Below are 14,381 nucleotides of genomic sequence, written 5' to 3' on the forward strand. Positions count from 1 at the left end.
TACAGGCAAAAATCCAGAGCGTATGTGTGCATATGGATACAAAGGTATTGACTAATAGTGAAAGGAATATTGTGTTGGATCAGTCCAAATGTGAGCATAAATTCTGCCTTTAATGTTGCATCTTGAGAAGTTAGAAGTGGTCCAACAGTTTACTTAGTTGACTTAAACATGGAACAACACTTGGCTCATTGAAAGCAAACTGGAACTGACAGATGTAAGCGTATGTGTGCATATGGATACAAAGGTATTGACTAATAGTGAAAGGAATATTGTGTTGGATCAGTCCAAATGTGAGCATAAATTCTGCCTTTAATGTTGCATCTTGAGAAGTTAGAAGTGGTCCAACAGTTTACTTAGTTGACTTAAACATGGAACAACACTTGGCTCATTGAAAGCAAACTGGAACTGACAGATGTACTTTGTTTGACATACAGAACGGGATTCAAGGCTTAACAAGATCAAAACATTAAAATGGATTGGTCACTGAAAACCTCCTCACCCACAATGAGAAAGTCCAAAAGACATAACTTTGCAAGTTCATTTCTTTGTAAGAAATGCATTTTTTGAAGAGCTCTGTGAATACATTTCTCTGTATGCCAGAACTTTACAGTGTGAACTATAGTCACTGAATTGGGAAACTGAAATATAATGGGAGTAACTGGATCCCTGGTGTGTTAGTTACTTTTTCTATCATTGCTGAGACAAAATACCCAACACTGAAATTTAAAAGGGAAAGGGCTTATTTAGCTCACAGTTCACAGAAATTTCAGTCCATAGTTGGCTGGCTGCAAAGTAGGATGGCACATGACAGGGGCCAACAGTTCTTGGCAGCAGAAGACAGAAAAAAAAAGAGATTTCAACAGCATCTTTCTGCCTCTTTTATCTTATTTAGACTACTTAGGTAGGGTAGCACTCAAGCCCTTAATCCTAGTGCCCTCAGGCCTAGATCCATCATGAATCAGTAATACACTCTAGATTCAGCCACGTCTGAGAAAGTGGGAGGCTTTGGGAGGACATTTAAACACAAGCCACAGTACTGGAGTAGCAGGGGCCAATTGGAAGCTCTCCATTGCCAAGGCAGTGTCAAGGTTACTATAATGAAGAGTAGAATAAGTCAAAATGGCAAATAGAATAGTCTGACCCCTGCAAACTTATGGCCTTGGCTAGTTGGTCATGCTGTTCATATAAACGATATAGATAGGAAGATTTCTAAATTCTTACTTAATCTGTACAAGCTGAAAAATTGCAGGTCAGGTGCACAAAAGTCTAACCTAAATGATAAATACAGTCACAGTACCCCAGCTACTTCTTAGATTTCAGACAGTTTATAGTCCTTCATTGAAGAAGTTGGCTCTCCTTGAAGAAAGACCCCAATACTCTAAAAAATTGTACACTGTTAATGAACATTAACATTGATTATGAAATAACGTTTAACCATGTTTTATTTTGTGCCTTCTACTGCAATTTTTTCAGTCTCCTAATATCCCAATGGCTTATATATGTGGTATATGAAGCTTAGTTGATACTTTCAAATAGGAAAAAACAGTGCACAGTTCTATTAGCAATGTCTCAAAATCTAGATGATCAAAAAATCATATTATATATACGGTTTTTATTATAAGAAGTGCTATTAAGTGGGACCATTTTAAGGGAAAGACTTATACTCTGTAGCACGATCAAAATCTAGCTTAACAATCTGTGGTTAGGCATGTTGAATTGTGGTGCAAATTCATTTTAAAAGTAAGGATTACCCAGCTGTGGTGGCACACTCGTGTAATCCCAGGACTCTCAGGAGCTGAGGCAGGAGGATCATGAGTACAAGACCAATTTAGGGCAATGTAGTGACTCAAGAACACCTTGTCTGGGAAAAAAAAAATTAAGCGTTCAATTCACCTTTCAAAAGACTAACTCATCTTTTAAAACAAATGTAAATCAATCTTACAATTTTCAAATTTATCTGTTATAAATTCAAAGAACATGGCAAGGAAAAAGAAAAAAAATGTCATCCTCTGCTAGGCCTGGGATAAGTGGCCCTCAAAGTCCTTGTTGAAAGGTAGGCCCCAAGTCCGTGGCTTCCACTGGGACATGGTGGAAACTAAAATGCAAGGTGCAGTGGGAGGACATGATGGGGCACATGTCTTTGAAGGAATTATTGGTATTCCAGCACTTTCTTTTTCCTCTCTTTTCAATTCCCAGCCATGAAGGCAGCCCCTCTGAGCCACCACATTTTCCTTGACCCCCAAAGCCCACAAAAGCAAGGGATCATGGACTGATACCTCCAAAACTGAGCCAAAATAAAACTACTCTCTTCAAAAGTTGATTATTTTTGCTATTTTGTTACAGTAATAGAAATCTGACAAATTCACAAACCTATAGCACACTCATATTTTTTTGCTTCTCTAGTTCTTGTCCATGTTTTACTTTTGTGTCATGCAATCATTATATACATGCTTAATATTATAAATTTTTCATATCTCCCTTCTCAATCTTATCATTTTAAACAAATCATACCTACAAATAGGAGTCAATACATTCAATTTTTAACTTTCCACTTCTCCTAAACAGGTTTGTTTTCTCACTATGCTTATTTATTCTTTTACCAACACAAATTCTATAAAATTTGTTTCTTTATATAGCACTTCAACTTAGATTAGTTTGTAGGAAAAATTATTGAAGTTTTAATAGATACTTCAAAGGAATGAAAATATTCTCTTCCCACTTGGAGGTAATACACTACTAATAAACTAACTCCTTTTCAACAAGTCTCATAACGGTTCATACCCTGAATAATTTAGTCAGCTTTCCTTTTTCTTTTTGAAATTTTTGGCTCTTATTATTTGTTTTTCTGATCATTTAAGGGATAAAACTGGAGCTAGGCATCTTTCCAATTAATTCCCTTCTGGTATTTTAATTATTTTAGCAGGATAATGGATGTAATTTTTCCTTAAGAAGGCACAGCGAGGACTGGAAGGAGTAATTGACAAAGAGTAACTCAGTTACTTCATATGTGCTACCTTGGTACAGATCCCAGCTCAGCCACTCATGGGATCTCGAAGCAAAGTAAACACAATGGCAAGGGTTTTCTGAGACACTGGCCTTACAGTACAAATGCGTGAAGCAGCACTACAATATTTAGACTGGAAAGAAAAGATAACATGGCTGGGACATGATTGTTGACCTCGCATACCTGGTGAGCTGTCATTTGGAAGAGAGAGTCGATAGAATCCAATACCTGCTAAAGAACAAAATAGATGGAAATTGCAAGCAGGAAGTTTGGGGCTGTATAAAAGATGGACTTTCTAATACTTATGGCTATTCAGTGACTTCTGCCTGCAATGGCAAGCTGTTGTGGAAGATTTCTGGCAGCAGCCAAATCACCATCTTAGACGGCAAAGGTTATATGCTGGCATCCACACAGAATGTCAGGGGATGGGAAATGGGAATGTGGGATCCCTACAAAACAAATAACAGAAACAAGTCTCATGGAAGCAACTTAGGCACCCTGCTTGAGAGACTACATAGGGCACTGGCATAAACAAGGCAGTCATCTCTCCTTCAACCGAGACCTATTAATAACCACAAAATAGTATTTCCACACTGTGGCAGTGTAACAGGAGAACAGCTCTGTTGCCTTAGTCATCAGCCAATGCTGAGCCAAAGATTCTGTACCCAGGCTGGGTCAAACTGCCAACTTCTAGCCAGATCTGTGTTTGGTTTTCCTTAGCACAAGGCCACAGAGGTGCCATGTAACTAACTGGAAATCAAAGTGGGACTCCCCTTCTCTGGAGTTACATTGATTCACTGAAAACATACAATGATGGCTCTTTATGTCCTTGCTTCTTTTTCCCTGATGTAAAAATTTTAAACCAAATATAAAACTTTCCAAGCTTTTATCATGAGCCAGGAGACTGACACTGCACAGCTTTTCTTCTCTGAATCCATATATGTTGAAGTATACTTCAGAGTGTAAATACTGGAATAAGTAATATATTTTCCCTACATTTAATGGGGCATTCTTTTATTTATTGTGAGTGAAAATATATAAAGCTGCATCTAACTGAAAATGCTTGAAATAAGGTTGTAATAGAAATATTCTTTTAATTTTGAAAAATAGATCCTAAATGTTTTATATTATAGTTTGTAACTCACAAAGTAGCATTTGATGTTGTATTTTTATTACTGTATCATAGCCATTGTATGGTGTATTATACTCAGCTTAGATGGCTTTATGAATTTTAGTAAATGTTCAGCTGATAAAGAGATAATAGCATAAAACTGTCTGAATATGGGGAAATAATTTAATACACACATAAGTGAGGCATATAGAACCCCAAACATCCATGATTAGAAAAAAAAAACCTCTCCATGACACTTCATAAACAAGATCTCAGAAGTTCAACTTAAGAACAGAATCTTAAACGCTGTTAAAGAAAAGTAATGAACCACTAATAAAGGAAAATCCATTAGGTTTATAGCATCCTTCTCAACACAAACCTTAAACTCCAGCAGACCTTGAAGAAAACGACTTTCAACACAGATTGATATATGCTGAAAAAATTATTTTTCAAAATTGATGGCTAGATTCCTAGATATATATGAATTACCAGTACTAAACCAAGAAAATATAAAACCTTGAACAACCCAATAACAGGCAATGAAATTGAAGAAAAAAACAAACAAAAACTATCACATAAGAAAAGGTCAGGTCCTGATGGATTCACTGCTGAATTCTACAAGAACATTAGAAAAGATTTAACTCTAATACTCCTCAAATTCTTTAATGACATTAAGAGGGAAGAAATACTTTCAAAATCATACCCAGTAGCTAGCATTACTCTGATTCTAACACCAGACAAGGATTCAACTAAAAAAGAGAACTACAGGTAAAGCTCATTAACAGTCATAAATGCAAAAATCCTCAACAAGATACTGGCAAACAGAGTGCAGCAAATCTTCAAAGTGATCATAGATACAAAATGAATTCACTGAGAAAGAAATTAGGAAAACAATACCATTCACAATAGCATCACAAAGAAAAACAAATACTTAGAAATTAACCTAACCAAGGAAATGAAAAGACCTCAGTGAAAACTATACTACTCTGCAAAAGGAGACAGAAGAAGACATCGGAAAGTGAAAAGATATCCCCTATTCCTGGAGAGGCAGAACCTTTATAATCAAAATGGCCATACTTCCAAAACAGATACATACATACATGTACAGCAATCCTAATCAAAATACCAACAGCATTACTCAAAGATATAGAGAAAACAATCCTAAAATTCATATGGAACCAGAAGAGACCTAGAATAACAAAAGCAATCCTGGATAACAAGAGCAAAGCAGGAGTATCACAATCCCAGATTTGAAAGCATATTACAAAGCCACAGTGATAAAAACAACATGGCAGTGCAACAAAAGCAGACATACGGATGAATGGAATAGACTAGAGGATGGAGAAACAACCCCAGGCTCATTTACCTATCTCATCTTTGACAAAGATAGATAAATTAGATGAACTAGAGTACTCTATCACATGAGGCTGAGAAAACTGGTGATCCACATGTAGAAGATTAAATCTAGACTCATATCTCTCAACATGTACTAAACTAAAATCAAAATGGATCAAAGATCTAAATATTAAAACAGAAATAATCTCTGGGAAGATAAAATTATAGAATTCGTGAAGACATGAATAGGCAAGGACTTTCTGAAGAGAGCCCAATTGCACAAGAAAATATACAACAAAAGAATCAACAAAATGGAACATCAAATGAAAAAGCTTCTGCACAGTAATGTAAACAACCAACAGGGTGAAGCTAAAGCAGAACTCAAAGAAAAATAGGATTTTACAGGTTTGAACAATTCCCCTCCCTGTGACTGCTGTCCCCTGCTCTGTAACAGATAAGGTTAACAACTATATTCCTGTAAACAAGGTCCTCTTATAGCCTGCTTTTTTTCTCTCTCATTGAGTTTATCGGTATATTTTAGGTATACAGTACAGTTACATTCATTATTGGGATCTTGTTCCTTTACATGACAGGTCTTGGTTCTCATTTTTTCCCCTTGTCCCTGCCCTCCCTTCACCCCCTTATCCCCTCCCCATTTACAAACACTTTATTTCCATTTTTTCATTTTCTCATTTTTTTCTTTTCCCTTATTACCTTTCCCCTATCATTCCCACTTTCCCTACACCTTGAGCCCTTTTCTTCCTATTTCACAATGTCAAGTATCTCATTAGGATCTTATGTACTATTATAGTTTTTCACACCGGAGAAATTATTCGGTATTTATACATGTGTGACTTATTTATTTCACTTAGGAGTATATCTTCAATATGTATGCATTTTCCTATGAATGCATCTAATTTCTCATTCTTAATGGCTGAGTAGTATTCCACTTTATAGAAAACCCACATCTTCTTTATCCAGGTAACAGCCTGTTTTCACAGGAATTATTTTTCTTTCAAGTCTAAGCTACAAAGCTGTCACTGTATGAGTAACTGTCTCTGACTCTCCACGTTTGCTCACCCACCAGTTTTGCACCTACCCACTTCAATCAAATGTATAAAACTGGAGCACTTCCTTTGTTCTGGGATCAGCCTTTAGATGGAGTCTGTTGGGCCAGCATACACCTAAACTCCTGGAATAAAATTCTTTTGTTTTACCCATTAGTCTCTCCAGTTTCTTAATATCCTGAGACAAAAAGACAATCTACAGAATTCTTAAAAAGAAAAAGAAAATGCAAGCTACTCCTCAGATAGAGGACTAAAATATAAATTATAAAAAACAAATGAATTAGATCATCCAAAATAAAGAATCAAAAACTGGGTTACTCAGGGCTGGGGATTTAGCTCAGTGGTTCAGTGGCCTGCCTTGCAAGCACAACGACCAAAGTTCAAAACCCAGTACCAAAAAAAAAAGGGTTATTGAAATATATATACTTCTCAGAAGAAATACCAGTGGCCAATGGGTATAAAAAAAAAATTCACCTTCACTGGCCATTACAGAAATGTAAATTAAAATGACACCAAGATTCCATCTCACTTCATAAAAAATGGCTATCATCCAGAAATAAAATAATAACAAAAGATGGTAAGTCTGCAAGGAAAAGGAACACATCTATACCATTGGTGGGAATGAAAAATTGTACAATTATGGAAACTAGTAATGAGATCCCACAAAAAACTAAATTAGAAATTCCATTCAACCCAGAGTATCTTCCCAAAAGACTTAAAGATATCACATTACAGTGGTGCATGTATACCCACGTTTATAGCAGCATAATTCATAATAGCTAAATCCTATGTGCTAATAACTAAATAACCTATCTATCCATTACAGATGGATAAGTGGATAAAAGACGTGGTATTTATACATAATAGAGTACCACTCTGCCATTAAGAAAGACAACCTCATAGAAAAATGGATGCAACTTGAGATCATAATATTAAGTGAAATAAATCAGACATGCAAGTTTAAATATTGAATGGTTTCTCTTATACAAGAACCCAAAATATAAATAAAAAGAAAAATAAAAGATAAATAATAGGAAGTATGCAGTATTTTTTTCAAAAGGAAAGGGATCAAAAGACAAAGCGGGGAGGAGAGAGAAAGCAGATGACAAAATAATTGAGATCTGTTATGTACATGACCAACTGTCCGCAACAAATACAATCATTCCATATAGTAAATGTGTACTAATAAAAAATAAAAACTGAAAAAAGATGCCTACAGAAGTATTATTATAAATTGTTTTAATTTTTTTTTAATCCTAAGTCCCAGGAAGGAAAGAGCTTTTTTTCCCTTATTTGTTCATTGTTTAGTTTTTCTAGGTTTAGCTAAATGGTGGTCTCTCATTAAACACTCTTTAAATTCTACTGCATTCTGAGCTTTGTTTGAAAACTCACAGGTGGAGAATCTGTGACTACGAATGCCCCTGAATAGTTGGCTTCAAAAAAATCTTAACAAGTGACAGTGGGCAGGATACTGTAAACAGTGCGTAATAAAGGTTTTATGCTGAGCCTCTGGCTACACTGGATGTTTAGTGCTGGCTCAGCTCTGTCTGTGCAGCTCCAGAGACCTGAGGTCTCTTCCTTTCTTCCTCTCCTTCAGACCCTTCTCAATGAGATGGATTTTCTCTACTGTGTGGGATGAGTAGCTTCCTAATTATTTGACTCTTGTAACTCCCCACAACCAAAGCCTTCCCAAAGTCCAGCAAGCAAGCTCTTTCTACTCACTGCAGGCTCTGTGTTAAAAAAAATAAAAAATAAAAAGTAGGCATGTTTGACCAAATGCTCTTCAAAGTTAAAAATGGCATATTTCATGATGTAAAAGAAAGAACAGACCAACAATAAAGCAATATGGGTTTAACATCTCTCCCTTGAAAATAACAAAATCTTATCTGGGGATTTAGCTCAGTGGTCCGGTGGCCTTCCTTACAAGCACAAGGACCCGAGTTCAATCCCCGGTACAAGAAAAAAAGGAAGAAAAGAAAGAAAATAACAAAATCTAAAACAGTCCAAAAGTCAAACAATTTTGAGGGCTGACAATGCCACAAATGAAAAATTCCACACTTCATGTTATAAGTTACAGTTAAAAGGAACACTAAAATATATGACATCAAATTATCTTTGGGCTATGTGTATAAAGTGTATATGAAACATAAATTCTACTTTTTATGCATGGACTTCAACCCCATGTAATGCAGACATTCGAAAATCTGAGAAACTTTAAATTCTAATACAGGTCTGGTCTCCAGAATTTTAGATTAGGAATAGTCAATTTATATTTAGATTATTTCTAATCTACTTCCTTTAATTCCCTTCTAATTAATCTCATATTTAATTCTAACTATATTAGAACTATGTAGACTAAAAAAATTATGGAAACTTATGATGTCTCAGTCTTCTCAAATATAAATTGATGCTATTGATACGTACCCTGATACAATGAACACTAGTTATGTTTTGCTCTGTCAAATTCACACCTCTTTCCTCTAAGTGAGAAATTGCCATGGTGTGACTCTTAGAGGGAAGGAGACCCACTCAACACCAAGAGGCAAAAGAGTCAAGTATTCACTTTCCCACGTCTTTACTAGCCAGGGCATGGGCCTGAGTTAAGCTCGGATAATTTCATTTTGCCTAGATCTTTGAATTCACAGTGCCAGGAAAATGGAATGGTTTATTTAATTAGTGTTGGCAGTGACAGTCCAAGTCCTCAAGGAGCAGAGGGAGTGACTGTCTCAGCCCAGGTGCTGGCCCTAGTATTGCCTTTTAGGAGGTTCACCTGCAAGGCACAGTGTCCAGTAGCACTTGTAGTGCTAATCTGACAGGATCTTTGCTTCTGGTGGCATTGACTTCAGGTGCTGAGTCTTCTCAGAAATTATAGGAGCCATCCAAAAGCTTTTCATTGCCTTTCTGCTTGATTCAGTCAATTTGTGTTGATTGATAGTAAGAGAACTGAATAACACATTTGGCTTCCTTGCAAATATGTTGTGAAAAACATGACTTTTTAAAATAAAAGTACTTAAGAAGAACTAAATGTAATTGAATGTAATTAATTAATATTTATTGAGGCCTTTATCCTTTATGGAGGGAAAGGATGAGCAAAACACAACTTGTAAGCTTAAAATGCTTCCAAAGTAGTAAAGAGCTCATCTATACAAGGTAAATGCATAATATAAGGTCTCCTAAAATAAGTACAAGCAAAAGAGATGCAGAGGGAAGTGGGTGTTGAAAGGAATAGAAGATGAATGACTTGTATCAAATTGCATCCATGAATAAAGGTTACATGGAATAGGAAGTGTTTGACATCATCCTTACACTTTGTCTTTTTTTTTTTTTTTTTTTTTTTTTTTTTTTTTTTGGTACTGGGGATCCTTGCACTTGCGAGGCAGGCGCCGGAACCACTGAGCTAAGTCTCCAGCCCCATCCTTCACTGTGAATTGGAGTATAATGTAGGATATACACATAGACCTCGGAGTCAGTCAGGAGTCTCTCTTCCTTGGCAGCTCTGCTCCTCGATCTTAACCTGTTTGCTTCAGTTTCCTCACAGGTGAAATGAGGCAGTCACAATAAATGGTCTACATGGCTTATAGTTCTGAAATTTCTGATTGGCACTCAAAGGAAATCCAGAGAACACTGCTTATAGAAGAAGAATAGGAGAATAACAATAAACGTAAAATATGTTTATGAGCAAGGGTGTAAATGTAAATGGAGGAATGAATGTTCTGCAGCACAGTAGAAGAACTATGGCTGACAATTACTTGACTATTTTAAAATAAATAGTAGAAAGCATTTTAATATTGTAAATACAAGGAAATGATAGATGTTTGAAGTGATGCATGTGTCACACTATACCTATAAATATATGCAATTAATATGGCAATGACAACTAAAATATTTTAAAGGTCAGTGCAGAATCTTAAGACAATGAGGTGCTTCGTTAGATAAACAATGGGAAGCCAGACAAGATTTTAGCAAAGATGCTATGGTAAAAGAATAGCTTTTGTTTTATGTAGAGGAACGTAGGTGACAGTTGTAACAGTACTGAGGATGAGATTTGAGGGAACCTTGAAGAAAAACAATGTGCAGTTGAGTGAGGATAATGACGACAGACAGGAATGGAAAGAGAAGCCAGCTGTGAAAGACATGGTGGAGAGAGATTCGTGCCAGGTTGATGATGGAGTGCAGAGAATGAAAGGCACCATGGATAAGATCACTTGTGGGATAAGCATTGCCTTTGAGGAGGTTCATAAGTCAGTTTAATGAGAAAGTTTAAGAAGCAGACATAGATGACTTTGGCAAGATTCAAAAAGATGTGTGCCCAGTTTTGTAGGTTATTGCTGGAGAGACTGTTTTTTTACAGGATGGGAAATTAAGCATGATTTTAAATGAAAGATTAAACAAGTAGAAGGACTGAAGATATAGGTAAAACACAAAAGTGGTGAATTATATATAGTTAATAAGAATATTGTGATTTATTATAGTCATAACAAACTTCTAATCTTCTATTAATAAGATATTAAGAAACAAGTCTAAAAATGAAATAAGGAGAACCAGAAATAAACTAAGCATTTGTCATCTTTACTTACAAGACATTTAGCATATACAGATAAGGGAGTGATTGAAAACAAAGACTATTTCTCTTCATTTCTACTTTGTATATCCACCTATGTGTAAGTGCGTATACATGTTGTATTTGTATATATGCTACCTGTTCTCCAATCACACATATTTAGAGATGGATTTAGTGACTTATCCTGAGCTTCAAGCAAGCAAATAAGAAAGCAAGTTTCAAAATGTTTTCCAGCTTCTACTCCAGCATTCTTTTTTCTTATTCATAGCAGATTCCTATCTGGACATAGATGTGTCTGGAAAGTCTGGCTGCTTGTAAGCTACGTGTATCTCTTCATAACAAATTTACCTTGAAATCTCATCTAGCCTCATAATTTAAATTTTTATATTGTTGGATTTTTATCTCAATTTTCTTTTTGGCTGAAACTTTGAGTTGCTCAGTTTTCTGTCTCAGTAACAGTAAATTTTTTTAATAATAATTTTTTTAATTATTATTAACTGTGTCAGTCGTTTACAAGAGCTAGGACTGTAGCACACATAAATTTTGTTTATGGTACTAGCATATTAGAACCCACAATGAATGTATCCACACAGAGTGAGTGCCTTGTTTTGTATTGGAGACATAAGCGGAAGGCTTTAAGTCACGTAGTAGATACCAGAGGTGAGCCTGGAACCCATTCCTGGTTAATCAGTATCAGCCTTATTATGATCCCTCTTCTCAGCTCTAAAATCAGTCAGATTTTGTGTTTACAGGCAATCCACGGTTTGGGAGCTACTAGAGAATAAAATGTGCTGAGAACTAGTAAAGATGCTGATGCAAAGTTACAATCACTGGTCCACGTGCACTGTTAGCCCTCCTATATGTGGGTTCCACACCCACAATCTAACCAACTGGGAGTTAACAACAGTTGGGGACATGTTGTGTTTATATTGAAAGTGTATAGTATTTTTCCCTGCTTTATTCCCTAAGTAATATAGTGTAATGACTATTATTTAGTACTTACATTTTTATAGTTATTGTAATTTGGAAATGATTTAAGTATACCATCAGATATGTTTGGGTTACATGCAGAGAGTATACGATTCTATGTAACAGATATGGGTATTCACAGATGTTGGTATTTGAGGGGTGCTGGAACCAAAGTGCCAGGTGTAATGAAAAATTACTGTATGCATTTTTAAAGTACCTATGAAGCAATGTCCTCTATTGGAGTCTTAATGATTCAGTAGAAAAACATAAGAAAAGTATAACAAACTCTGTAATAAAAACTGTAACATTCAAATTTAACCAAATGTACCTGCCTTTATCTTCAATCTTACTTTGGAATCCCAGGCCTGTCGTTGAATTTATACCTGATTATCTTGCCTAAATCATAAATTCATTGCATCACTTTCTTTATTTTAGGAAATAAGTACTCTCTTGCTTAACTTAGTCAGAAATCACTTGAGTTTTAACAACCAATAATTTTAATGTTAAGTTATTTTGAGGAACTGTTTTGTTGTAATTTTAAAATGGTAAAGAAATTCTACTTTTAAAGACTATTTTGCCCAGGGCATGCACAGGAAGTGTTACAGCACTTCCTTAAGTGCTTAAGAAAATAAAAACTGAAAAGTTAACTTTGATATATTAAATTGTATTATTCCTACTACTTCTAATATTGAGAATTTTGACCCTAAAATAACATTTTGCTGCTAATTTAAACTCAGAGATCTTTTAACACAGAGCTCTTATCCTAAAAGACGTTCATCATCAGTAATAGTTGCACTCAGATGAAAGTGTAATACTTCACTATTTATCAATAATCAATATGAAATGTAGTTAAGCAAATTATCATATACATTGCCTTCTATTGGATGAAAACAATAAAAACTAAGACATTTACCAAAAGCAATAATCCTCAGAATCATTCCATCACTTCAATCGAGGGAAATTAAGTTTAAAAGTCAAAATGATTATAGTTTATTGATTTCCTTAGGCTACTGAAAAGTAAGTGTGGCCCTGTATTCTTTTAGGCATGAAACGAAATATCGAACTCTGCCCTTCAGGCATACTACCATACTTTAAATGCTGATCTTATCACTGTAGGCAAATCAAACAGAGTTGGACTTTAAAAGGAAGCAAGGAAAAGCCCGCAGCCACTGGGAAGCATCAGGGGTCAAGCTGTTGCTCTGGATCTGATCACAATTTTCCCAGGGTCACAATGCCACAGGGACACTTGGCTTCCATCTGGCATTTTCCAACAAAAATGCATAACCAGAATTTGCAACATAACATAGAAGAGCCATATTTTGAAATTTATTCTGTATTCTATTTGGCATCTTCCTGCTTCAATAGGCTAGTCCCATGTCTCTGCTACTTTAAGTTTCTATGAAATAATAAATAATCTTAATAAGTTATAAAATAATAATTCCAAAGAGCATTGTCAAAAAAGAAGAGGATTTTCTCACATGTTTATGTGTTGTCCACATCCTGTGTTACTAGTTGTTCATTTTGCAAAAGTCGTAGAGTGTATCAGTGAGAAACGGGAATTGAATGCTTCCCAAACAGCCCACAGAATAAGGCTAAAAGTTAATTAACTAAACAATATTTGTTTGCACCGATGTCCTGCTTTCTTTTGCAAAACTTCAGAACTTTCCATCTTTGGTTCCCAGATACTAACTGCCTGTGGGTTTCCTGGAACAGAACATGACATCTCCAGGGATGTTTTGAATGGAGTTTGAGTTGTAGCCTGGAAAATACCCGTGGGTGTGTCAGAGATGAAAATCTTCAACTGCAGGAACACAAGCTAAAATCCCACAAGGGTTAAGAGGATAGAAACTTCTTCCCAGAATTACACACACATCCAGTTTACACTGAAATTTAAAAGGACAGCAACAATTTCTTACACATCTTTTTTTCCAAGTTCAAAACAACTTTGAGAAGGAGCAGAATAAGTATCATTCAAATTCTCCGTTGCTGTTTAATATTCAGACTGGAGGGGAAAAAAGATTATCCCCAATAAAATATTTTGTGATAATAAGGAAAATTGCTCGAAGGATCCACTGAGATTGCGTTTTAGTTGTGGGGTGGGGGCCTTTTAGGGAGGGGGTTTACACAATACTAAAAGCAGACAAACACAAGGGGGCAGGAAGAGCTCAGCTCTGGCTTCAAACCCGGCCCGCTGAACCGGGGCCGAAACTATTTCAGTTAGCCTCCGGATATTTATCAATTCTCTCGGCATGCAGAGAAATGTGATGCTGACACGTTGGTTTAGTTTGTATTTTGTCTAATTACTGCGCAGAGAACAGGGGCGTCTCTAATGAC

Source organism: Fukomys damarensis, unplaced genomic scaffold (assembly GCF_012274545.1).
Source record: "Fukomys damarensis isolate Sample0158 unplaced genomic scaffold, DMR_v1.0_HiC HiC_scaffold_38, whole genome shotgun sequence".
NCBI lineage: Eukaryota > Metazoa > Chordata > Mammalia > Rodentia > Bathyergidae > Fukomys > Fukomys damarensis.